We start from the raw sequence: 13,259 nt of genomic DNA on the forward strand, positions 1-13,259 counted from the left end.
ACAGTGTTTGCCTATTAAGGGTACTGGTAAGGTGACAAGCAGTTGTACCCCTACAGGTAATTTTTTTGCACATTTTTTCTAACAGTGACAATGTCACTATAACACACTTTTCTAATCAGACAGAGTAGAATAACAGAATAAAACTGCTCTCGTCCACCTAGAAACTGAAAATCACAGAGAAGTACATTGAGTGATACGTTTAAAGTGATGAATATTCAAAAGTTGTTCCTTGAGGTAACATTGTACTTCTTTAACAATCTTGATTAAATTATTCTGTGGTTAAAGGACAATACCAAGATGTCTGACCTGGTATGCTGTAGAATCTATTCTGCATACCTAAATAGCCTACTTCATCAACATTGGAGGAGTTCCTAAGTTTTAAAATATATCCACCTAATTTTTTTCCATGCAGAAGTAATACTTCCGCTGCTGAAGCATTAGGTATAGGTAGATAAAAGAATAACAACATGCAATAAATTGTAAAACTTTGAGGTACGAGCAACAGGACATTTTGTCCATTGCTTGGTTTAAATTTATATTATGTAACATCTCATACCCATCTTATTCCCACACCTTCATTGTTCCATATTAAAAATACTATTTTTTGATTGACTGTGACTGTGACATGACTGGTCATATCATGTATAGTTATTAAACAACAAAACATTTGTCATCATATAGCTTTTAGTTCTTGTTTACAATACATTCAACTGCAAACAACTACAGTGCTTTAAACTATACTGGCATTCGTACCAGAGGAACATTGAGAGCGGGGCACAACCTAACACTTTTTGACTTTCTCAGTTTGTGTTAATCCACATGAGGTTCAGAGTGTGTGTGTGTATATATATATATCATGTGTATATATATGTCATGACAACACTCGGAGGGATTGGCATGGTAATCTACTTGACAATGTTAATATATTTGGTCTTGGCGGAATAGATCTGCTACGCTGCTGCGGCAGAGAAAGTACCGAGACTTGCTACTGCCAATACATCCACACCATGCTTCTGTGAGCATGTAGGAAATACTGCTGCTGCACATATAACACCTATGAATAACCCCATATAGAATACATGAATCACCGTAGCAGATCTATACAGGTGGAGCTAGGGAAGGTGGATGGTTTCTGAAGTGCGCTGCCAAACTGCTACAGCAAAGACAGGTATTTGAATATTGAGCAATGAGTTCATTGGCTACTATACAGGAGAATACCAATATGCTGAGCCATATGATAATGATGTCATTAGGTCAGATTAAGTTGGACCTGTCGGCCTGCGCCAATCTAGAGTTTAATGCCAGAACTCTGTATTTTTGTCATGACAACTCTCAGAGGGATTGGCATGGTAATGTACATGACAATGTTAATGTAACTGATCTTGGCTGAATAGATATGCTAGGCTGCTGTTGCGTCAGAGCAAGTACAGTGACTTGTTACTGCCAATACATCCACACCAGGAAAATACTGCTGCTGCACATACTGTATAACACATATGAATAACCCACTCACAAAGCAGGATATAGATATGAAAGTAGTCATAAGTCAGAAATCATTCTAATGCTGATTTGGCATTCAAGAAACATTATTTTATCAATCTTGAAAATGCTGCTTAATATTTTCTTGTGTAAACTGTGGTATGATCATTTGATCATTTAAATTAATCCTTGTTGAATAAAAATATTTTTTTCAAAAACAAAAATCTTACTGACCCCTAACTTTTGAACAGAGTACACAATACAACAACAAAATACACGACACATACATACCAAAATTATAAACGCAACACTTTTGTTTTTGCCCCCATTTTTTATGAGCTGAACTCAAAGTTCTAAGACTTTTTCTATGTACACAAAAGGCCTATTTCTCTCAATTATTGTTCACAAATCTGCCTAAATCTGTGTTAGTGAGCACTTCTCCTTTGCCGAGATAATCCATCCACCTCACAGGTGTGGCATATCAAGATGCCGATTAGACAGCATGATTATTGCACAGGTGTGCCTTAGGCTGGCCACAATAAAAGGCCACTCTAAAATGTGCAGTTTTTCTGTATTGGGGGTGTCTGGGGGATCCGAATTGCACGTTTGAATGAAAAATTATCTGATTTTGGAGTTTGACAATGAACACATCGCAACCATACTTGGGCCAGCCCACATAAATGAACCACAATACTTGACATTTTTTGAAATAACAATTTCTGAACTTTAAACATTGACTGTCAGTCTTTATTCAGATGTTTCTCATGGTTTCTCATTAAAATTAAAGTAAATAGTGTAAATTACATCGCTAATGTCATAGAACAGTATAGTTTAATAATAACAGGGCACCTTGTAATGCAGTGTTACTTCTCAAGTGTCAAGGCACTTCTCCATCCTCTATCTAGTTGTTGATGCTGTTTTAATACTGCGCTTAAAGTGGTCCTCGGATGCAAAATGCACTTTTACAAGTCCAAATGTGTGTTGGCAGTGTGTGTACCCTATAATGATAAAAATCTACCCAGTGTTTTTATTAATCTCTTAAAATCATTACCCCTTTCTCAAATCAAGCCGGTCTCAGCTTCTTGGCTGTGTGACTTCACACAGACCCAGGCCCTCCCACAATAGTTGATTGACACTGGCGTTTTACCTTAGACCCGCCCTGAGTGAGCTGTAACAGTCCTACCGTCATTGTTTCACCGCCGGAGCAGATGTAGGCAAGAATGGCTCTTAAGCAATTGAGGTGTTCTGTTGTTGAATGTAATAATGAACATAGCAGTCATCATTTACTCCCAACATCTGAGCCGCTGACGCAGTAGATTACTTTTGTTTTTGAAGGGAATGCACCCCGATCTACCTGAATGAATTTTGTGAATTTTATTAATCTTTGCAAATCATCTTTCCTAATAACGTGCTAGTTAGCAAATTCCGCAGCTAAATGCAGCTAAAGTTTGCATTCTCAGAGAGAAAGGCTCGTCACCCCATGGAAGAGAGGGGCGGGGTGAGCAGAACTCATTAGCATTTAAAGCGGCATGTAACAAAACGGCTTGCTCTGAAAAGAGTTGTTTTTGGCAAGGTAAAAGGGTGTTGTTTTACACTACCATTGAGAAATTTTAACCAAAGTATGTTATAGACTTTTCATTAAGACCCTATAAGAATCATATCAACTTGTGGAAAATGGGCATCCAATGACCCCTTTAAATGACATTGCTGTCGGCCAGCTAGTGCCACTTCAGAGTTCCTGTTGGCAGTGCAGGAAATGGCCCTAGGGGAAAATGTAGTTCTTTGGGGACCACCCTGGTGGCTACTTCCTATAACTGAGTTGCTATAACTTCCCAGCGTGAAAGCTCTGTATGTACCCATGGCTTATGAATTAGACACAAACCTATGTACATGTACATAATAGCTGGTTGTTGGTTTCTGAAGAGGTTGGTTTCAGGGTTTAGACATGATGAGAGCTCATACAGGACAAATCCACTGTTGTCTTTTTTCCCTTTAAAGGTGGGCATATTGCAACCATATCTGCTTTTACTCTAGGCCTATTCGGGGTTATTATTATCACCTTCTCTTTTAAAATAATGCGAGCAGGGCTCTGCTCCACTCTGTTTGAGGTAATGCTGCATTCACAGGGGCTCAAGAATGAGTGGTACAGCAGAAATGGCTCCATTGTGCATCTGGGCTAATTAAACCAGAGGCCCACTAAAACATTGTGGTTCCTCAGTAATGGTCATGACACAAGAAGAGATGGAGAGGAGGTGTCTCCATTAAGACCACACTTGCATGGGTCTGCTGACCTCAGTTTGAAGAGCCCTATCTTTTGTGTGCTAATGTTCTGTGCATGTTAGAAAAGGAAACAGCAAAGCTTCACTATTTCCTTCAAAGACAGGAACATGTTACACTCTGTTTGGCACATTTTGACTACCACATAAAGCCCACAAGTGTTAATAATACATTTGCTTGACACGCTGAGCTACAATATAGGTAAATATAGTATGCTATTAGATTTAAAAAGGCAAATGAAAACCCGCTGAGTGGAGATCTGGATCCGTTTATGTCACAGCAGTACCCAATGACAAACATGGAGATCTTGATGGGATATTTTACCCCTAAAGGAAAGTTTCAGAGAGTCTTCTTCACACTGTTCTTTTCTGTGTAACAACTCCAAAAAAACGACCTAGGTTACATATGTAACCCAGGTTCCCTGAAGGGAACGAGAGCTGCGTCCGAAGACGCTATGGGAACGCTCTCAGCGTCATTCCGCTCTGAATATCGTATGTAATCAGTCCAAATAGAAAGGCGAAGCGTCACGGGCGGGGTGACATCATGACCAGGAAGTATATAAGCACGTGAGGCGGCGCCCGCGTTAGCTCCATGTCATGAAGCAAGCGCTGGCAGGGATGCCGGAAGTATGGCTGCGAGACGCAGCTCTCGTTCCCTTCAGGGAACCTGGGTTACATACGTAACCTAGGTCGTTCCCTTCCAGGAACGTCAAGCTGCGTCCGAAGACGCTATGGGAACGCTATACCAACGCCTCCATACTGACAAGTCCCTGTCTGTGTCAGGACAAAAGGACAGAGGAGCCTGGAGTGGCTCGGACATCAAGGTTGTAAAACCTCGCAAAGGTCAGGGGCGTGGACCATCCAGCAGCGTCGCAGATGTCCCGTATTGGGACACCTGCCCAAAGGGCCTTTGAGGCCGCCATACCTCTAGTTGAGTGCGCTCTGACTCCCAACGGATGGGCAAGCCCAGAGGCCTCGTAAGCGAGATTAACAGCATCCACAATCCACCTACTAAGAGTGGGCTTCGTAGCAGGAAGACCCCTCTTAGGTGGACCATAGCATACTAGCAACTGGTCTGACTTTCTCCACAGGGCAGCTCTGTGGATGGATGCGCCCAGTGCTCGCACTGGGCACACACAGTGGTGCTTCTCCTGGTCAGGCTCCCTGAAGGGAGGAGGACAGAAGGCCTGCAGTACGACCGGCTGTGGTGCGACTGTCGGGACTTTAGGAAGATACCCCGGACGGGGGTAGAGAAATGCTTTCGCCATGCCGGGCGCAAAGTCAATGTGAGAAGGGGCCGAAGAGAGGGCCTGAAGGTCACCCACCCTCCTCAGAGAGGTGATGGCCAACAGGAAGACAGTCTTAATAGTGAGGAGTCTATCAGTTATCTCCTCAAGAGGCTCGAACGGCGCCCTACTCAGAGCCTCTAATACCACAGCCAAGTCCCACGTAGGGACTCGTGATCGCACCGGAGGCCTCAGCCTCAGCGCACCGCGGAGGAAACGTATAACCAGGGGTTGTCTGCCCACTGACTGGCCATCGATAAGGGCGTGGTATGACGAAATAGCAGCCACGTAGACCTTAATCGTGGAGTGGGTTAACCCTGCGGAGAAACGAGCCTGCAGGAACTCCAGCACTGTACCAACTGGGCAGTTAACTGGGTCAAATTGGCGGTCTCCGCACCAGGAAGTGAAGAGTTTCCACTTCAGGGCATACAGTTTGCTCGTAGAGGGAGCTCTGGATTGAAGGAGGGTCTCAACAACCTCAGTTGACAGACCGGAAGCTACGAGTTGCACCCCCTCAGAGGCCATACCCACAGCTTCCATAGCTCCGGGCGGGGGTGCACAATGGTGCCCCCTGCCTGTGAGAGGAGATCTCTTCTGACGGGCTCCGGCCACGGGGTGCCGTCGAGAAGAGCAATCAGGTCCGAGAACCATACTCGGCCTGGCCAGAACGGTGCTACTAGCAGTAGACTGACCGCGTCCCGGCGCACTCTCTCCAGAACTCCCGGGAGCAGAGTGATCGGGGGGAAGGCATACAGACGCAGCCTCGGCCACGTCTGCACCATAGCATCCAGACCCAGCGGGGCTGGCAGAGCTAGAGAGAAACAAAGGGGACATTGCGCTGACTCTCGAGTGGCGAAGAGGTCCACCTGTGCCTGGCCAAAGACCTTCCAGATCTGCTTCACCGCCTCTGGGTGAAGCATCCATTCCCCGGGCCTCAGCCCCTGCCTCGACAGAACGTCTGCTCCCACATTGAGACGCCCAGGGATGTGTATAGCTCTCAAGGATAGGAGCTTGCCCTGGGCCCACACCAGGATCTGGCGCGCCAGCTTGTACAAGGGGCGCGACCTCAGACCTCCTTGGCGATTGATATACGAGACTACTGCCGTGCTGTCGGTGCGCACCAGCACATGGCGGTCTCTTAGGTCCGGGAGGAAGTGCTTGAGTGCACAGAACACAGCTAGGATCTCTAGCTGGTTGATATGCCACGATTGGTGGCGTTGACTCCACAGACCACGGGCAGGGTGGCCACCGGCACCCCAGCCGGTGAGGGATGCGTCCGTCGCTAGCGAGACGCGGCGACACGGAGCTTCCAGCACCGGGCCCTGAACCAAGAACTGAGGATCTCTCCACATGTCTAAGGCACGGACACCACGGCGTGACACTTTGACAGCGCGGAGCGAGTCTCCCCTCAAGGAGACCCCCCTGTTCTTGAGCCACCACTGTAGGGGCCTCATGTACAGCAGGCCAGAATAAATCACGCTGGACACTGCTGCCATAAGCCCTAGCAGCCTCTGAAACTGCTTGACAGTGAATGGCTGGCCTTGACACACTCTCTTGACTGCCGTGAGAATCGACTCGATCCGAGCAAGGGTCAAACGCGCTTGCATCGTGGTCGAATCCCACACCACGCCTAGATAAGTGGTTCTCTGAACTGGAGAAAGCACACTTTTCTTGGCGTTGAGTCTCAACCCCAACTCTCTCATGTGGGCGAGAACGACATCTCGATGCCGAACCGCCAACTGCTCTGTCTGAGCGAGAATCAACCAATCGTCGATATAAGTGAGTATGCGGATGCCCTGCAGTCGCAACGGGACCAGTGCCGCATCCACACACTTGGTGAAAGTGCGGGGTGAGAGTGCTAGGCCGAAAGGAAGAACCCGATACTGATACTCTTTGCCCCCGAAAGCAAACCTCAGGAACTTCATGTGAGAGGGAAGGATGGATATATGGAAATAGGCATCTTTGAGATCTATCGAGACAAGCCTGTCCTCGGACCTGATCTGAGATACAATCTGCCTGACTGTAAGCATCTTGAACTTCAGCTTTCTGACTGAGCGTTTCAGAGCTCGCAGATCCAATATGGGCCTCAGCCCCCCATCCTTCTTTGGAACAATGAAGTATCGGCTGTAGAAGCCGACGCGAGTCTCGTGAGGAGGAACCAACTCGATGGCTTCCTTCCTTACTAAATTCTCGACTTCTTGTTCCAGAACCAGAGCCTGCTTGGGGCGGACCGTAGTCACGCAAACCCCGTTGAACGGCGGAGGTGGCCCATCGAACTGGATGGAATAACCATACTCTACCGTCCGCAGGACCCAAAGAGACACATCTGGCAGCCGCTGCCAAGCCGCTAGATGATCTACTAAGGGAATCAGTCTCTCGAGACTGACCTCTGGTGTTAGAGATATGGCCAGACCACTGTCTTGCTGCGGCTCTCCAGAGGAAGACGCGATCTCTGGCACTTGAGGCGAGTTTCTCAGACCCGCAGTCACAACCGGCGGGGGACTCTGAGAACAGCACTCGCTGGGACCTACTGTGCCCTGGAACTGCAGGGTTGACAGACAGATCCCCGGAGGGCACCGAGGGGAGACGGTCACCGGGTACCGCGGTGTAAGCCGCTCCACCCCAGTAGGGGCCGCCCTCCGAAGTCCTGGAGCATGCCCATCAGGACTTGTGTGCCGAGGACCTCCTAGCCGTAAGGGTATCCAGAAGATCAGCCTTCGGCTTAGAGGTACTCGGCGCAGAGCGCCGCCGCACTCGGCTCCGCTGCGGGGGAGCACGAGTGGCCACGCTCTGCTTCTGCGCAGCCTGGTACGAGGAGCTGGTATGCGGAGGGGACTGCTCCCGCCCAGCAGTCCCCCGAGTTAGAGATCGGCGAGGGAGGAACCGCTGAAACGCCTCCGCCTGCTTGCGAGCCTCCTGAAATCTGTCGACGACCAAGCTGACTGCGTCGCTGAACAGACCAGAAGGCTGAAGCGGGGCGTCCATGAGGCAGAACCTGTCTTTCACCTGAATTTCAGACAGGTTCAGCCACAGGTGCCTCTCCGTTGCCACCATAGCTGCCATGGAGCGGCCGATGGCACGGGCCGACTCCTTGGTGGCGCGGAGGGCAAGATCAGCGGTCTTCCTCAGCTCAGAAATATCTTCTGGCCTAACCTCACCGCCCTCATCTAACTCTCTCAGCAGTTCGGCCTGGTATGCCTGTAACACCGCCATGGTGTGCAGACACGCACCAGCCTGGCCTGCTGCCGCATACCCCCTGCCCACTAAGGATGAAGTCGTGCGCAGAGGCTTAGTAGGCAGGGTAGGAGCCTTCAAGGACGACGCCGTGAGCGGGGACAGATAGCATCCGTTCAACCCGTGGCATCGTCCTGTACCCGCACGCGTCCAGGTCCCGCACATTGCCATAATAGTGTGATGCGGGGACGAACGGGCGGGACGAGAATGGTCTCGACCACGATCTCGACACCTCAGCGTGGAGATCGGGGAAAAATGGAAGGCTCCTGCGGCGAGGTGGTTGCCGCGAGCGCAGAAAACGCTCATCTAATAGACTCCGCACACAGGCAGACCACGCACAGATCATGTGTGTCCTCACCCGTAATGTAGCGCGGGCAAGGACTAACACACAACCTATAACGTGATCTGAGATCACCCCCTGTCTTTGTCTTAGCTTTTGGCATGTCTACTTTCTCTCTACGGACAAACAACAGTAAATAAGACTCACAAGACAGATTGGACTGACACACACACAGAGCGCTTTGCTGAATGACAGAAAGCTGACGCGGGCGCCGCCTCACGTGCTTATATACTTCCTGGTCGTGACGTCACCCCGCCCGTGACGCTTCGCCCTTCTATTTGAACTGATTACATACGATATTCAGAGCGGAATGATGCTGAGAGCGTTCCCATAGCGTCTTCGGACGCAGCTCGACGTTCCTGGAAGGGAACTAAAATGCATCATAAAAATGGCCCATATGACTCGTGTGCTACATTTTAAGTCAAGAACCACTGTACCTTCTTTTCAATTAACCATTTGATCCAGTTCACAAATCAGACTGAATGGACAGTCAAGAGCTGCTCACCTTTGGACTCATTGATCCAGCTGCAGCTTTTCTTCAGTTAACAGCTCAATGGGGGAGAAGATTATTAGCCAATAGCATGTCACACTTCTTCCTCATGCAAAGCTTTCATACTAAATTTTATTTATTTATATTATTTACATTTGATATATAGTAGGAGTAATTTATATTGAGTCTGAATACAGGATGCTGGATGACTATTCTTTGTTTATAAAAAAAAATGTAACAGCTGTCTTATGTTCTGATATGGCTACAAGATAATGGAACAAGCTGTACTCTCAAAGTAGCTTTGATGCCTTCACATAATAATTATGTAAGTGCATTAGTACTGGCAATTTAGAAATGCAACTGAATGAGCTGCAAAGGATATAGATCCAAAAAGTCTCATTTTTATGAGTGCGGTGGCCTAAATGGATCTATTACCATGCAAAGTACACTAAGCATGACTTTGCAATTTTCAATTAGCATTGGGTTTTGGATTTATTTGCATGTAAATCATATTGTACTGTAAATAAGATATATTGCTTCCAGCACAAGCAATTCAGTATCCCTTTAACTGCTGATGAAATGTAATGCAGAATTTCAACAAAATATATTTCCCTCATCATAACTCTTGATACCAAACAGCCTATAAAATCAAGTAAATGTGATATTTTATTGGCAATTTATATTAAATTCATAACTCATAGCATTTAGCACAGCTGCATAAGAAAGACACAAAATTGTTTCTGGGACACTTTTTTTTTTTTTAATTTTCAGCATCATTACTCCAGTCAAGTGTCACGTGATCCTTCATAAATCATTCTAATATTATGGTTTGGTGCTGAATAAACATTTATTATTATCAATGTTGAAAATTATTGCACTGCTTAACTTTTATTTTTTGACACTATTTATTGATTTATTTGATTAACAAAGTTCAAAGGAACAACTGTTTTTTTGGAACATTATAAAGGTATTTACTGTCACTTTTGATTATTTTAAGTATTAAATTATTTCCAAAAAATAATATAATTTGTCTATTAGATCTATATGAGGTTTTATATTCATATTATATAAATGAATATAAAAATATAATGGCATAAAAGATTATCAATAATTAATGGCTTGCTATAATATCTACATTAATTATCTCCAGTAAGTCTTCTATGCATTAAAAGAGCAATCTCTGAGCACTAAACTATTCCTTTGAGATGTACTTAAGATCCACACGGTCACCTTAAAAATGATGAGTTCTTTCTTCTGCACTCTCATCTCAACTCAAGAATGTAGCAGTTGGTACTATTACACCAAAACGAGTATGTAAATGAGAGTACTTGACAAAAAAGCCCTCTTACATAACTTTAGCGTAGAAATGAGGCTTGGCACTCCAGGCGTACTCTTAAACCACTCACGCAATTTTAACAGGGAAAACAGACAGATTAAATATATATCCTCCTTCTCCTCCACAGGCCTGCTGTCCTGCTCTTGTGAACTGGCTGGCTCCCAGCAGAGCATTAAAAGCGATCTCGAAGTGCACATGTGACCAGAAGAGCAATTAGGCCCGATTAGCACCACAGATGTGAGATGCAACCAAGTTGAAGTCGTTCTGCACAAGTACGCTCTGTCAAGTGTAACATCCCCTCATCTCAAATATCTAAGCCTTAGGCAGGCTTCTCATTGAGCTGTGCGCTATACATAGATGGGCTGAAGACATGTTCACTGACACCCTTGATGTGGTACTGTACAGGAAGTAGTTATAAATAATCCTGGGTCATTGATTGTTGAGGACGTGCCCAGAGGAACTGTGATCTAGTGATTTTAAGGCATGCAAGATAAAGCAAAAGGAAGTTAGTCACATGCCGATAGCTAGCAAAAGATGCTGCATCATATTTTACTTTGGCGCAATCAGTAAGCCTTTTCTATTCTGATTTGGGTTACTTTCATATGTGCTTCTAAATCAGATACCTCAGAATTCATGTTTTTGTTTTGTTTTTTTTACTTCAGACCTTGTATTGTAATTATGACATTGTTTTGATACTAGCCAGTTAGCTTAATGAATGAATGAATGAATGAATACAATTACGAGAATAAATATTTTGATAATAAAGTCAGCATTACAAAAAAATAATAATAATTATAATAAAACACAGAAACATGATATTAAAGTCCTAATATTTCGAAAATAAAGTTAAGTATTGGTAAAATATTATTCTTGTGTTGATACAACTTTGATCTTGTAATTTTCACTTTATTCTAAAAGAAGAAAAAAATAGGACTTTAATCTCACAATGCTATGATATTATTCTTATATTTTTGACTTTACTCTCAAAATATTAGATCTTTAATCTTACAAAGCTGCCACTTTACACTCGTAATTTTGAATCAGTTTTTAAAATATCTCTCTTTTTTACACTAAAACGGCACCATATAGATAATTCTTTAATCATTTATTCACCTTTATATCATTCCAAACCTGTATGAATTTCATTTATTTATTTATTTGTTTCTGTGGAACATTTATTCATTTATCTATTTATTTGTTTGTAAAGAAATGTCTTTAATGATTCTAAACAACTTATATACAGTTTATGATTATTGATATGAAAAAAAAGTAATGATAAAAAAACAAGTGATATTAAAATGGTATAATTGGTATAAATGGCATTTCCTGATTATATTTAACATGACTTCTTCACTGCTTATTATCATTTAGAAAAAAAAATTGAAATATATAAGGTGTGCACTCAAATGTACATGTAAGAAAATATATTACACTTTATATGACAAATACACCATATGACATGTTAATTCAATTGTCCCTTTAGCTGTTTTTGATGTCAGTGTTAGTTTATCATACTGAGTACAAGGCTAACGCAATCTTAGCTTCACTGCTCTGACTCATTTGTACGAGGAATTCTTTTCTTCATTTCACACCATGATATTCATTGCATTTATTTTGATCCCCTTGAAGAAAATACTGCCAGAATTGTATAATTATACATGCAGAATTTAATGAAAATGTGCAAGATCTGTATTGTACTGTGTGATGACAATAGCTATGTCTTTCTCATAAACACTCACTGGTGAGTGTGTAGGCTGCCAATGTCACTTTTGTTTTTGGCTGTATTGAATATACTGGCCACTTTCAATGCCTAAGACACCCAGCTGGTGAGACTCCAAAGGCTAGCATTTGTATGACTATAGTCCTCTGACGCAAATACGGAGGAAGGGTATTTCATAATGTTAGCTTTCAGTCTTTCATTTCTCATGGAAAGAGATTTTGTTGTTTTAAGATGTATAAACATAACATGGGACCTGAATGCAATACTTGTAGTTTTGACGCTCTGACAAGTCACAACATTAAAAAACAATTTAATTTAATCTCAGAAATATGCTTGTAGTAAACTAAAGAAAGAAAAAAATAAATAAAATAAAAAATAGAAACATTTTCATTGATGAACCGTCCTGTAGATTATTTTTACTTTCAAAATAGTAATATTTAAAATGTATTTGTTTAGAAATGTGATTATCTGAGTAATTTAAACCTTCATATATATATATATATACATATATATAGTTGATGCTTTCAAAATAAAAAAATAATAATATATACTGTGTGTGTGTATATATATATATATATATATATATATATATATATATATATATATATCACATTTTGTATTATATATTAAAAAAAATGTATTTATTATTATTTATTATCCTATGTATTTCTTTTTCTTTCTTTCTTTCTTTCTTTCTTTCTTTCTTTCTTTCTTTCTTTCTTTCTTTCTTTCTTTATTTTAATAAACTGAGCTGTGAAAATTTAGCCCTGCTCCTTAGTGTTTCTGCCGGTAGTTACGCACATTCAGAATTAGCCTAAGGATCTAATCCGTGTTGGTTGAAGCCATTTCATCCTTCACAAGAATGACATTTTAGGTCTTTGAGGCAAGTGTAATTTACTCAAAGGTCAAACCAACCACTAGAACCATACATTTCAATTCCTCGCCTGTTTAAATTCGTATTTAAATCTAGTGGAACTAATACATAATTAAAAGAACACAGAATGTCTAACCATAGGGCTCAAAATTATATGTTGAACAGAGTCCATTAAGACTGCAGAGGAAATACTAATGAATTTGTCCATGGAAAATAGCTTGATT

This window comes from Barbus barbus (assembly GCF_936440315.1).
Source record: "Barbus barbus genome assembly, chromosome: 31".
In the NCBI taxonomy this organism is placed as follows: domain Eukaryota; kingdom Metazoa; phylum Chordata; class Actinopteri; order Cypriniformes; family Cyprinidae; genus Barbus; species Barbus barbus.